The sequence below is a fragment of the Rhinichthys klamathensis genome, unplaced genomic scaffold, assembly GCF_029890125.1.
Source record: "Rhinichthys klamathensis goyatoka isolate OS25496 unplaced genomic scaffold, OSU_Roscu_1.1 h1tg000072l_1, whole genome shotgun sequence".
In the NCBI taxonomy this organism is placed as follows: Eukaryota; Metazoa; Chordata; class Actinopteri; order Cypriniformes; family Leuciscidae; genus Rhinichthys; species Rhinichthys klamathensis.
Window position 1 is genome coordinate 1,252,162 of NW_026606615.1, and position 13,552 is coordinate 1,265,713.

Here is a 13,552-nt window from a genome sequence, read left to right on the forward strand (position 1 = left end):
CAAAAGTTGTTAATCTGTTAATGGAATTTATTGGACATGAACTAACAATGAGCAGTTGTATTATTGTTACTAACTGGTAACAACAATTTCTCATTGTTAGTCAATATTAGTTAATACTGTTAATTAGTTAATATTGTAAAGTGTTACCACTTTATTTCAAAATATGTATTAGTCAGACAGTCAATTTTAAATTAATATAGTTGGTTTTACCAAAAAAATGTGAAATAGATTTTTATTTTATACTTTGTTTAGATCATCATAGTTTTAAACTATACACATATTTAATAAAATCAATATTGAAAGTCAGGGTCAAGAGTAAAACATGAATAAAATATATTTGATAAAAGGTATAGCTAAATTAAACAACCGTTTTATGGATTATAATAAAGTTTTAAAGTGACCGTTATATAACAAAAAGAAAACAAAATAAACAGTGAACCCTTAAGAGCTTGAGTTTCTGCCTCTGCCTTTGAATAATATTGTGTTCATTTATTTACCCATTGTATTTCTTATGTTGGAGAATCGTAATGAGATTCTAGAAAAAAGCAATCCAATAGCTTATTGATTTATGAGATGCAAAGTTTTGTGTATTTGCTTATAAATGAGTGTGCATGTAGATGTTTGTGCCTATATGTGTTTGTGACATGTGAAACTCAAACATGATATTTATGCATATTTTGGTTTTATTTATTCCTTTAATTTGCATATTGCTGGTTATTTATGGTGTGGAATTGAAATATTCTCTGTGTGTGTGTGTATTCAAATGCAAATGTGGGATAAGAGCGTACATTCAGCTCTCATTTCACTGAGAGATTGATGAGTGTGAATTTGTGTAATTTCATTATATAACCCAAACGGAGCACACATGAGCCTTATAAACCCAACATCTGTGAAGACCAAACAGAGAATCCCACAATATTGCATTTCACAGAAGAGAAATGTAAGATAATTTCTACAGTTTTAAGTGGAGACATGCACTGTCCGCATGAGGATGTTAATTCTATTTCATTTTATATTATATTTATATATCAACACTTTTCTTGCTTCATCTGCAATTTGGGATTTTCTTCACTGAGATTGTTGCAATGCATTAATATCTTCCCCATGAAGGACACATGTATAATCTTCAGGGGAAATGATTTGCTGACCCGAACGAACAAAATACTTTAGATCTGTTCACGTGTGTGTCATCTTCAGAGTCTCTCCTATCCTCATTTCAAGCATTCAACATCTGGCCCAGTTCTCTAAAGGAATCAGGGATTGTACAGACAGGGCCCATTAAAAAGAGTTTAATGTGATCACTAGAGCATTCCAGAACATTCTATAAGAAGCTCATGCCACTCATGGGCCGCTTCACTGCAGCACACTGCTAATGAACCAAGTGAGGGACAGAATGGAAAAAAAAAAGAGCAAAACTGAGGGGAGAAGTTGCAATGAAAACAAAGCATTGTTTTATTTTATGAAATCACCTTTGTTTCTCTCCTGTACAAGTTATCTTCTATATTGGGTCTTTGATGGTCCATCTGTGCACTATACACTTCTATCTGTTTCTGAATGATCCTCCATTCATCTTCTGTCTGCTCATCTGTAATTGCTCATCATTAGGCCTCATTCATGTCATGTTTTTCCTCTATGGCTTTCTTTCCATTTCATAAGGTTCTCCATACCTGGGGATATTTTGGTGGCCAAAAGCCAAGGCGACAGTGGCAAGGAACCAAAACTCCATCAGGTGACAGAATGGAGAAAAAAACCTTGGGAGAAACCAGACTCAGTCGGGGGACCAGTTCTCCTCTGGCCAACGAAGGAACAGTGCATGATTCGGGCAGCATTACAAGTCAGATTGGATCGGAACATTTAGAGTATTTATCCATTTCCATCTTTTGGAAGTCCAAGTAATCACGCCGGTCTTAAGACGAGTTGTTGAGGATCAGTGCCGTCCACCATAGAGAGTCCATATCGCCCGTGTTGAGTCGTCACTTCATAGGCTTTGTGATTGGAGCATCTGAAGTCTCCGTGAGAGGCTGGATACAAACTGGAGCTGACAAAATACATAATAAATTGCATTCATTTTTGATTTTTACTAATATGATTTTAGCTTTAATGTTATAATAACTTTATCAATATTGTACATACCTTTCAAGACAGACCTACAGTACTTGCAATTGTTAAGTTATAATATACACTTGTTGAAACCTTCTGTTGAAAAAAAAAAACTTTAAGTTGTGTTTAATTGCTATTGATATATATATATATATATATATATATATATATATAGGCTATATAGTGATAAACTGTTGTATTTTATACACACATTTCATTTTAAATTTTAACTTGATAGTAAATATCACAAATAATTATGAAAACATTGGTTTAAAAGTGAAATTTTAAAATAGAAAGACTGAAATGGTATTTTCTGAAATATCCTTATTGGATTAACATCCGGTTTATTTACAACTTCAAAACTTTTCTCCAAATTTTCTAATATATTCTGCTCGAATACAAAGTTTATGTGATTAATCTCTGAGCTGGTTAGTTTGGATTTTTTTTTTTTTGCCAGTGAATCGCTGCTTTAGCTAAATATCAGAGCAGATTTTTGTCATCAGACTGTAATGCTTTTACTGTTTACACAACATGCCATGGGTCTTTTCTTCTCAACTCACTTTCATCTCATCCAGCAGTGTAAACTCTTCAGACCTGTGCTCCTGTGACCGTTCATCCCGCCTCTCCCTGCTGTTATTAAAAAGAGATGCATATAGATCTGGTGAAGCTTCACCCGCAGGGGTTCCCATTCTGCTCCCAAATCCCACTGAAACAATTACATAAGCATCTGCTAAACTCAAAAACAGTCCTGTTAAAAGTGCCATTGTGCAGGAAAGAGTCCTGAAGAGGGAGAGAAGAGAGATGCAGAACTGACCTTATTAATCTTTCAGCATATTAATCATTTAATGTCGCTATCTCAGGTGGCTACAGTTCTGTCTCTATATTTGGATGGTGAATCCAACACTTTTGAATCCTCATGATCCCAAACTTCCTTTCTTCATGTATCCCCTTATGGTTTCATGGATATTTGAAGGTTATAAGTCCTTGTTTGTTGCTGGGTTTTTTCATTGCTCACCACTAGAAAATCAGAATCTGTCAGGCCTTTTTTTTCTTCATTTTCTTCAAATCTTAGCATTACAAAATGGATTAGGATTCTGTAAAAGGTTTTATTAGCCAATATGTACAGTGTTGTCATCGTCTTCCTCTGTTTGCCATCTATGCTTTGTTGCCAGAGGCCTGGTTTCACAGACAGGGCTTAGATTAAGCCAGGATTAGGCATTAGTTCAATTAGGACATTCAAGTAAGTTTTATAAATGTGACTTCGATGTGCATCTTGAGACAAAACAATGGTACTGACATATTTTAAGATATGTCATTTCAAGTTGCTTTCAGTTAAAACGGCTCAAACATGCATTTTAGATTTTAGTCTGAGACTAAGCTTAAGCCTTGTCTGTGAAACTGGGGGATAAAGTGCCAACACATCCATTCGATGCGTTTTTTTATTCGGAATATATAATTCCACATATATTATGGCTTTAAAATGTTAACAAAATTTGAATCCAACATGATGCTTGCAGACTTCTGGTTTGGTGCCCAGAAACCAATTACTATGCAAATATGTCTTAAACCTTTTGTTGACTGAAACCAGCAGAAGGGGGAAAGAAAAAACAGAACATGTATAAATAGCAAAATTGTGAGACTGTTGTGGTCAAGACAGACAAGCCGTGCAAAACACCTCACAATTGTTTGAATAAGTACTTTCCAAAAGTACGGTTTTTTTTTTTGTTACGTTTTAAGAAGTCTCTTATTCTCACTAAGGCTGAGAATTTTCTATTCAAGTATTTTTTCAAATGTAATTTATTCAAAGCTGAATTTTTTAGCATCATTACTCCAGTCTTCAGTGTCACATGATCCTTCAGAAATCATTCTAATATGCTGATTTGCTGCTCAAGACATATTTCTTATTATTATCAATATTGAAAATTAGTTGTACTGCTTCATATTTTTTATGGAAACCGTGATACATTTTTTCAAGATCCTTTGATGAATAGGAAGTTCAAAAGAACAGCCTTTATTTGAATTACAAACATTTTTAACATTATAAATGATACTGACACTTTTGATCAATTTACTGCATTATAAAAGTATTACTTACTGAGGCCAGACTTTTGAACAGTGTGCATTATTTCTACTCTAGTTGGCTAATCTAAAGCTACAGCCTGAGTGAGAAATGGTGAATTGCTATGAAAAGTTAAATAATGGATGCCAGAGAAGTTTTGCATGTTTTATGATGAGAAAATAAAAATCACATTGCTCTTCTGAAAGCTGCATACTCTTTTTCTACTCGTTTCACTTTCACAAGCCTTTTGGTCAACATGCCAGATGTGTGAACAGAAGTTATTTTGAGCAGAAATGTAAGACCGAACACTTATAGGACGACTGAAGTGCTTTGAAACACGCAACGTTATTCAATGTTTGGATGTAATTTTACATATCGATCAGCTCCTCCCCTTTATAAAATAGCCAATAGCATTTAGTTTATATCACAGAGCCGTTGAGCTCGATAAAGCCGCAGTTTCCTCTTAATTGCGAACTGTTTCTCCTCGTAATCTCCTCCATATCGCTTAAAAATACAGCATTCTGTGCAGAATTCAAATGGTCCGATGCGTTTTCTGGGGCACGTTCAAGTTCAAAACGGTGCGCAACGTTTTGCTACGGTTTCCGGGTTGAACGTCATGTTTCCTGGAAATGGCGTGCACCGGTGTGCAACGGGGTTTGAGATACGTTTTCTCTTGTTTGGTGGGTGTGTCAGAACTGCAGTCCAATCAGCAGCAACATGTATATAACGCACGCTGTATTAAAGTAAACTCGCACAATATTGGGTTCAAGGAAATGGGTTCAAGGAAAGTAATTTACAAATGTGTTCGATGCAGCTCGGTAGGCTATACGCAACAACTGAGGATATTAGAAGACATGTTTGTCGTAAGTTTTAATGTAAAAATATAGGATATCAACATAATGATGTAGTTGTTTATATTTATTTTTAGCTTCATTGCAAGTGTATGACATTTGGTATGATAAACAATGGTAATTAAGTGCTTTTCCTAAAAATAAGAAAGAAAATACAGGGTATTAAAACAGTATGAACTACAAATAAAGTCAGTATGTGAGGCTGTCAGTATGTGAGGCTAAATAGATGTGTTTTAGTCTGAATTAGGTAAGATGTGTGCTTCCATTTCAGTTTCCACAAATCCCTTCACTCGATTGGGATGTTCTCTTGTGTTCTGGGCGCCAAGTGCAGTAACTGTAACATCGGGCATATTTTGTAGTAGGCTATTAAACACATTGTTATGAGGGGGAAGGTGAACCCAGGCGCAGACAGCAGATGCAATGAACACAGGATTTATTGATACAAAAACAGGAAAAACAAAGCCCACGAGGGGGCAAAACAAGACTGGACTATGTAGACCAGTGTTTCTCAACCTCTCCTGCAGGGACCCCCTGACAGGCCATGTTTTTGTTTTAACTCTGAAATGGCACACCTGATTCAAGTAATTAAAGGCTTAATGAGTAATTAGAGTAGGAATAGTTCAATTAATCAATTAGTCAACTACTCATTAAGCCTTTAATGACTTGAATCAGGTGTGCCATTTCAGGGTTAAAACAGAAACATGGCCTGTCAGGGGGTCCCTGCAGGAGAGGTTGAGAAACACTGATGTAGACTAACAAGATAAATATATGGACACAAATAACCTTTACAGGCAACAGGACTAAAACTCTTGACAAGATACTCACAGACTCTGACAAAGGTTTGACCAGGATTAACACTCAGGTAACAATCACAATGAACCGATAAAAGACAGCAGATACAAGAGGATTAAATAGGGAACACTAATGACGAGGACAGGTGAAACTGACTAGACAATAATCACGAGACGAGGATAACAAGGGGGCGGGGTAACGAGACGAGACAGCGCAAGCACATGGCCAAAACAAATGGCCATGTGCTGCACATGAAACATGGGTCTGCCATGATCCTGCCACAAGACCAGTGAAATCAAAGACAAGATGGCAGAATCATGACACACATATTTATACCGACTTCATCAGGCTCCGAAAATTCTTCACAAAGAACACAAAGAATGGCCTTTCTCAGCTGCCATAGTTGCAACTCTCGCGTCATCAGAACAGTGTGTTCAACGCATCACCGTTTCTGTTTAAAAAACGTTGTGTAACGTTTTGTCGGGGCTGAACGCAGCCCAGGTCTGCGGCGACTCGCTCATATCATCCGCTCTGTGTGTCGTGTCTCTGGACGCGTGACACTGAAACCAGACTTCATTCATTCGTTCCAGCATATTTACACTGTCTGAATCGTTCCCTATCCCCTATATAGTGCACTGTGTCATCCACCGTGTAGAAAATAGTAAATGTGTGAACAAGTGACCGATTTCAGCCGCAGCTTCAGCGTCAATTTATAATGTAAGGGGCGGAGCTTCAGATTCTAGAGAGCATTTGATTGGACAGAAAATCTGATGAGAAGCTGAAGTGCAGATTTATGTCATCAAAATCATTGATCCATATTGGCGGAAGCAAATTCATAAGGCTAACTAGTCATACAAAAAAACTTCAATTTTGATTTCACTGGGACCTTAAATGCCAATTGTAAATAAGAATCTTTTCTTTCTGAAATATTTAATATATATTTGAATTTGTCTTATTGAAAAGAGAAAATGAGATTTCACTGTTTACTTATTATGGGAAATTTCTTTTTTAAGAATCTTTTTAAAGCAACTTTTTGCTGCATTACAAATGCAATCTCTCTCTATCTCTCTTTATCTCTCTCTGGTAATCCTTCAGTATAAGAAGCTTATTGAGAACAGGATTACACTGAAGAGGAGGAGGACTCATCCCTCACTTCTGCTTTTCTCTTCTTTGCTGGTAAAAGAATTATGGAATAGAATTAGCCGATATGGAAATAAAGAGATTGTTAGGAAAGTCGTGCACCTTGTTGACATTACAAAAATCTCTATAGAACTCTATAAGCTTTTATCCAGAGCAACTTACATTGCATTCAAGCTTTACGTTTTATCAGTTCACGAGTTCCCTGGGGATCGAACCCATGACCTTAGCATTAGTTAGACGGATTCAATCCAACTCTGTCCTCGTTGTCTCCATGTCTAGTCTTCCTCATTGATTTCAGTGGTGTTTGCCATCTGTGCTTTGTTGCCTGGTTACCTGGATTTCTCCATGTGCAATTTTGGAGTATATTATTGGCCCTGAAAGAACACATCCATTTATGTGTGTTATACATTCATTATGTGTCTCATCTGCAACATGTTGTTAAATGTTCTGAATTAACAGTGATTTGGTCACAGGTTGTCAGCAATAACAGGGTCCAAAATATTTACTGATCTGATTGCATGCAAATCAGTCTCAATGCATTATAAACTATTGCCCTAAAACAAGACTAATGGAACAATAAGATACGGCGAGACAAACCTTTTCTCAAAGTCGACTTGTTTAGTTGCACATTGCGCTTAGTGGTCATGTTTTTAACATTTTAGTTTTGAGAAAGAAGAAATTCTGCTGATTAATCTCAAGGCATGCAGCATTTATTTACGGATGGCCTAAAGTGTCTGTGATTCAGGAGACGTCTGCAGAATGAATGGTCAAAGACGGGCTGCTTTCAGACTGGAACTAATTAATGTAGTGGGACTGAAGCACTTGGAATGTTTTGTACAAGAAGCAGGTTTAGAAAATGGATCGTGCCATTTCATTAGCTTTCAGGGTCAACAGCACCAACAAAAGCTGCTGATGTAGATGTTTTGTTGTTTCTGAGGCTGTATAGATGGAGTGTGTGCAGGGGCGTAATTTGTGGGGGGGGGGATGGGGGGGATATAACCCCCCCAATATTTAAATCTATGCATTACAACCCCCCCATTATTTATACCATGATCACAATATCAGGAGGCATACCCAAACTTCAACCCCCCCAATGTTCAAACCAAATCTACGCCCTTGAGTGTGTGTGTGTGTGTGTGTGTGTGTGTTGCTTTTTACAGTTCTGGACAATGTCATTTCTATGAATTTAAATGGAAAATTTAAATTTAGATTAATCATTAAGATACACTCTTTCTTTCCTTGTTGTGAAGTCATGGTTACCAAAAAACAACAGCTAGTGCAATGTGCAATTAAAATTCATTGATTGAATTATCATAAATGCACACTGTTATGTCTTTATTAACAGAGCAGCATGTCAAAAACATCTGCAGTCTGTCTCAAATCCATCACATTTAAAATATATGTGCAACAAATGTCACCACAAGAGAAAAACTGAAAAGTATAGATTTTAACATTTTTCTTTGTGTTTCACTTTGATACTGAGAATATTCTGACAGTAATCAGATAATGTGGGGTAATTTAAAATATCTTATTTATTTTTATATAATAAAAAAATGTAAATAATCATTATATAAATTAATTATTCAATAACTCAAATTTTTTAATTGGCCAAAGTCAGCGATTATTGACTAAATTATTGACAGAAATCGTCAATTTAACCATTATTGTATAAATTAAATAATTATGAAATAAAATACTGAATTATTGACTGAAATCGTCAATTAAATCATTATTGTATAAAGTACATAATTATCATATAAAATATTAAAAGACAGTCTGAAATGAACAATTCAATTATTATTGTATATATTACATAATTATGACAAAAAAACATTTTTGACGGCCATTCAAAAACAAGTGTCAATCCCATCTTCCATTGTTTGGACAAACTGCTATAGTCCCATTTCAAGCTGCCAATACTGGTAAATCTTGATATTGACATGAAAATATGAATGCGTGTTTATACTAGGAAGTCTATGATGTTTACAAAGGACTTATTTAGTTGTTCAAACGAGGCTAAGAGAAAGTATTTTGACGTTAGGTTGCACACTTCACCTTTAAGTAACTGTGTATGTATTTACATCACATTTATATTAATTTTTATTACTTGCAATTTACACTACCTAAACATATTCAAAAAGCTGATCCTGGATCCATCTGAGATCTTTATTCTCTGTTCCTGTCGACTGTCATGCTTTTGAAACATAGAGGCTTTCAGGAGAACAACAGGCTCGAGTGAACAATACAACACACAGAGATCAAAGCTGACGGACAGAGAGGCCATGGGACGACCATTTCTCATTGTTTGTTTATTTGACACACTTATTAGCATTTTATGCATCCCGGGAGGGCTGCGTGAGAGACGGATAGAAAGAGACAATGAAAAAGAAAGACATGCATAAAGAGCAAAAGAAACAGAGACGAAAGCTAAACAGGCGCTTTCCAGAAACACGGTGCAAATTGATGTGAACTTTTAAGCATTCGAGGCAAACATGTTTTAGAGTGAGAACTATCTATGAGATTATTTATTAAATCAAAATGAAGGAGGTTTTTTTCATCTGTTGTGCCGCAGAAGTGTAATCTGAGCACTGAATGCTCCTGTGTCTGAAAGATTTGAGCTCATTGATGGAGGCTTTGGTGTTTAACCGTCTCTACATATGAGCTGTGTTAAAGATTTACATTTACATAAAGACAAAAACAAAGTAAAAGAGAAACCATTTTAATGCACGATTCGAGTAATGTTGCACTGAATTTTTCATAGGTCCCGAGTTTTTAGTAACTGAAACTGAAAGTCTGTCTGTCTATCTATCTATCTATCTATCTATCTATCTATCTATCTATCTATCTATCTATCTATCTATCTATCTATCTATCTGTTTGTCTGTCTGTCTGTCTGTCTGTCTGTCTGTCTGTCTGTCTGTCTGTCTATCTATCTATCTATCTATCTATCTATCTATCTATCTATCTATCTGTCTGTCTGTCTGTCTGTCTGTCTGTCTGTCTGTCTATCTATCTATCTATCTATCTATCTATCTATCTATCTATCTATCTATCTATCTATCTATCTATCTATCTATCTATCTATCTACACTGTAAACCCTAATGCTCAAAATAATTAATTGGTTTGAGTAGGACAAACTTAAATTAAACAAATTAGTTCAGTCAAATTAACTTTTATGAGTATTTAGCACTTTCTTTTTCTTTCAAGTTCACTGAACTGATATATTTTAAGTAAACTGAACTGTTTCATTGTTTTGAGTTTTATGAAATTATTTATTTTAATTTAGACGAACTTAAGTTTAACTGAAACAGCTGGGATGTCTATTTCCCAGCATGCTTTGCCGATGGCACTCGAAAGGGAGAGTAAATGCTAAAATTAAGTGTAATATAATGTTTTTTTGTGTGTAAGATTAATGTTATGTGTGAGATTTAGTAGTGATTCATGTTTTGTTATGCTAATTTAGAAGAATTTCTGTTAATGTTGGCTTTAGGATAGTTACCATCATGGTGACAAGTGGTGCATGCAGCTTGATTTGAGAGCAAATAATTCATTTATATTGATGTCCTCATACAGCAAGTGTTTCTGTATAACATACTATTGCTAATATGTTAGCATTTACTATGTTAGCAGATTAGCTTTATAAAGCTAACTAAGTTCATACTAATAAAAGTATTTTGAGTTCTGCCAACTTATTTGGGTTTACAGTGTACTTCATAGATTTAAGTTATATTAACTGAATGGAATTAGTACTATTAACTTTATTTACCCAAGTTATCTTAACAATAAGTTATTGAGTTACTTGAACACAAATCAAATCTTTTTTTAAGCTTAAATTGTTTGAGTTAATAAACTTAAATGATTTAAGGCAATCGGTTTCCTCAAACGGTTTGAGTTGAACTAACTCATCAGGTTTTACAGTGTATCTATCTATCTATCTATCTATCTATCTATCTATCTATCTATCTATCTATCTATCTATCTGTCTATCTGTCTGTCTGTCTGTCTGTCTGTCTGTCTGTCTGTCTATCTATCTATCTATCTATCTATCTATCTATCTATCTATCTATCTATCTATCTGTCTGTCTGTCTGTCTGTCTGTCTGTCTGTCTGTCTGTCTGTCTGTCTGTCTGTCTGTCTGTCTGTCTGTCTATCTATCTATCTATCTATCTATCTATCTATCTATCTATCTATCTATCTATCTATCTATCTATCTATCTATCTATCTATCTATCTATCTATCTATCTATCTATCTATCTATCTATCTATCTATCTATCTATCTATCTATCTGTCTGTCTGTCTGTCTGTCTGTCTGATCTATCTATCTGTCTGTCTGTCTGTCTGTCTGTCTGTCTGTCTGTCTGTCTGTCTGTCTGTCTGTCTGTCTGTCTGTCTGTCTGTCTGTCTGTCTGTCTGTCTGTCTGTCTGTCTGTCTGTCTGTCTGTCTGTCTGTCTGTCTGTCTGTCTGTCTGTCTGTCTGTCTGTCTGTCTGTCTGTCTGTCTGTCTGTCTGTCTGTCTAGCTGTCTGTCTGACTCTCTGTCTGTCTGTCTTTCTGACTGTCTGTCTGTCTATCTATCTATCTATCTATCTATCTATCTATCTGTCTGTCTGTCTGTCTGTCTGTCTGTCTGTCTGTCTGTCTGTCTGTCTGTCTGTCTGTCTGTCTATCTATCTATCTATCTATCTATCTATCTATCTGTCTATCTGTCTGTCTGTCTGTCTGTCTGTCTGTCTGTCTGTCTGTCTGTCTGTCTGTCTGTCTGTCTGTCTATCTATCTATCTATCTATCTATCTATCTATCTATCTGTCTGTCTGTCTGTCTGTCTGTCTGTCTGTCTGTCTGTCTGTCTGTCTGTCTGTCTGTCTGTCTGTCTGTCTGTCTGTCTGTCTGTCTGTCTGTCTATCTATCTATCTATCTATCTATCTATCTATCTATCTATCTATCTATCTATCTATCTATCTATCTATCTATCTATCTATCTATCTATCTATCTATCTATCTATCTATCTGTCTGTCTGTCTGTCTGTCTGTCTGTCTGTCTGTCTGTCTGTCTGTCTGTCTGTCTGTCTGTCTGTCTGTCTGTCTGTCTGTCTGTCTGTCTGTCCGTCCGTCCGTCCGTCCGTCCGTCCGTCCGTCCGTCCGTCCGTCCGTCCGTCCGTCCGTCCGTCCGTCCGTCCGTCCGTCCGTCCGTCCGTCCGTCCGTCCGTCCGTCCGTCCGTCCGTCCGTCCGTCCGTCCGTCCGTCCGTCCGTCCGTCCGTCCGTCCGTCCGTCCGTCCGTCCGTCCGTCCGTCCGTCCGTCCGTCCGTCCGTCCGTCCGTCCGTCCGTCCGTCCGTCCGTCCGTCCGTCCGTCCGTCCGTCCGTCCGTCCGTCCGTCCGTCCGTCCGTCCGTCCGTCCGTCCGTCCGTCCGTCCGTCCGTCCGTCCGTCCGTCCGTCCGTCCGTCCGTCCGTCCGTCCGTCCGTCCGTCCGTCCGTCCGTCCGTCCGTCCGTCCGTCCGTCCGTCCGTCCGTCCGTCCGTCCGTCCGTCCGTCCGTCCGTCCGTCCGTCCGTCCGTCCGTCCGTCCGTCCGTCCGTCCGTCCGTCCGTCCGTCCGTCCGTCCGTCCGTCCGTCCGTCCGTCCGTCCGTCCGTCCGTCCGTCCGTCCGTCCGTCCGTCCGTCCGTCCGTCCGTCCGTCCGTCCGTCCGTCCGTCCGTCCGTCCGTCCGTCCGTCCGTCCGTCCGTCCGTCCGTCCGTCCGTCCGTCCGTCCGTCCGTCCGTCCGTCCGTCCGTCCGTCCGTCCGTCCGTCCGTCCGTCCGTCCGTCCGTCCGTCCGTCCGTCCGTCCGTCCGTCCGTCCGTCCGTCCGTCCGTCCGTCCGTCCGTCCGTCCGTCCGTCCGTCCGTCCGTCCGTCCGTCCGTCCGTCCGTCCGTCCGTCCGTCCGTCCGTCCGTCCGTCCGTCCGTCCGTCCGTCCGTCCGTCCGTCCGTCCGTCCGTCCGTCCGTCCGTCCGTCCGTCCGTCCGTCCGTCCGTCCGTCCGTCCGTCCGTCCGTCCGTCCGTCCGTCCGTCCGTCCGTCCGTCCGTCCGTCCGTCCGTCGTCCGTCCGTCCGTCCGTCCGTCCGTCCGTCCGTCCGTCCGTCCGTCCGTCCGTCCGTCCGTCCGTCCGTCCGTCCGTCCGTCCGTCCGTCCGTCCGTCCGTCCGTCCGTCCGTCCGTCCGTCCGTCCGTCCGTCCGTCCGTCCGTCCGTCCGTCCGTCCGTCCGTCCGTCCGTCCGTCCGTCCGTCCGTCCGTCCGTCCGTCCGTCCGTCCGTCCGTCCGTCCGTCCGTCCGTCCGTCCGTCCGTCCGTCCGTCCGTCCGTCCGTCCGTCCGTCCGTCCGTCCGTCCGTCCGTCCGTCCGTCCGTCCGTCCGTCCGTCCGTCCGTCCGTCCGTCCGTCCGTCCGTCCGTCCGTCTGTCTGTAATAATAATTCATTACATTTATATAGCGCTTTTCTTGGCACTCAGAGCGCTCTACACAGAAGGGGGAATCTCCTCAACCACCACCAATGTGCAGCATCACCTGGATGATGCGACGGCAGCCATATTGCGCCAGAACGCCCACCACACACCAGCTTACTGGTGGAGAGGAG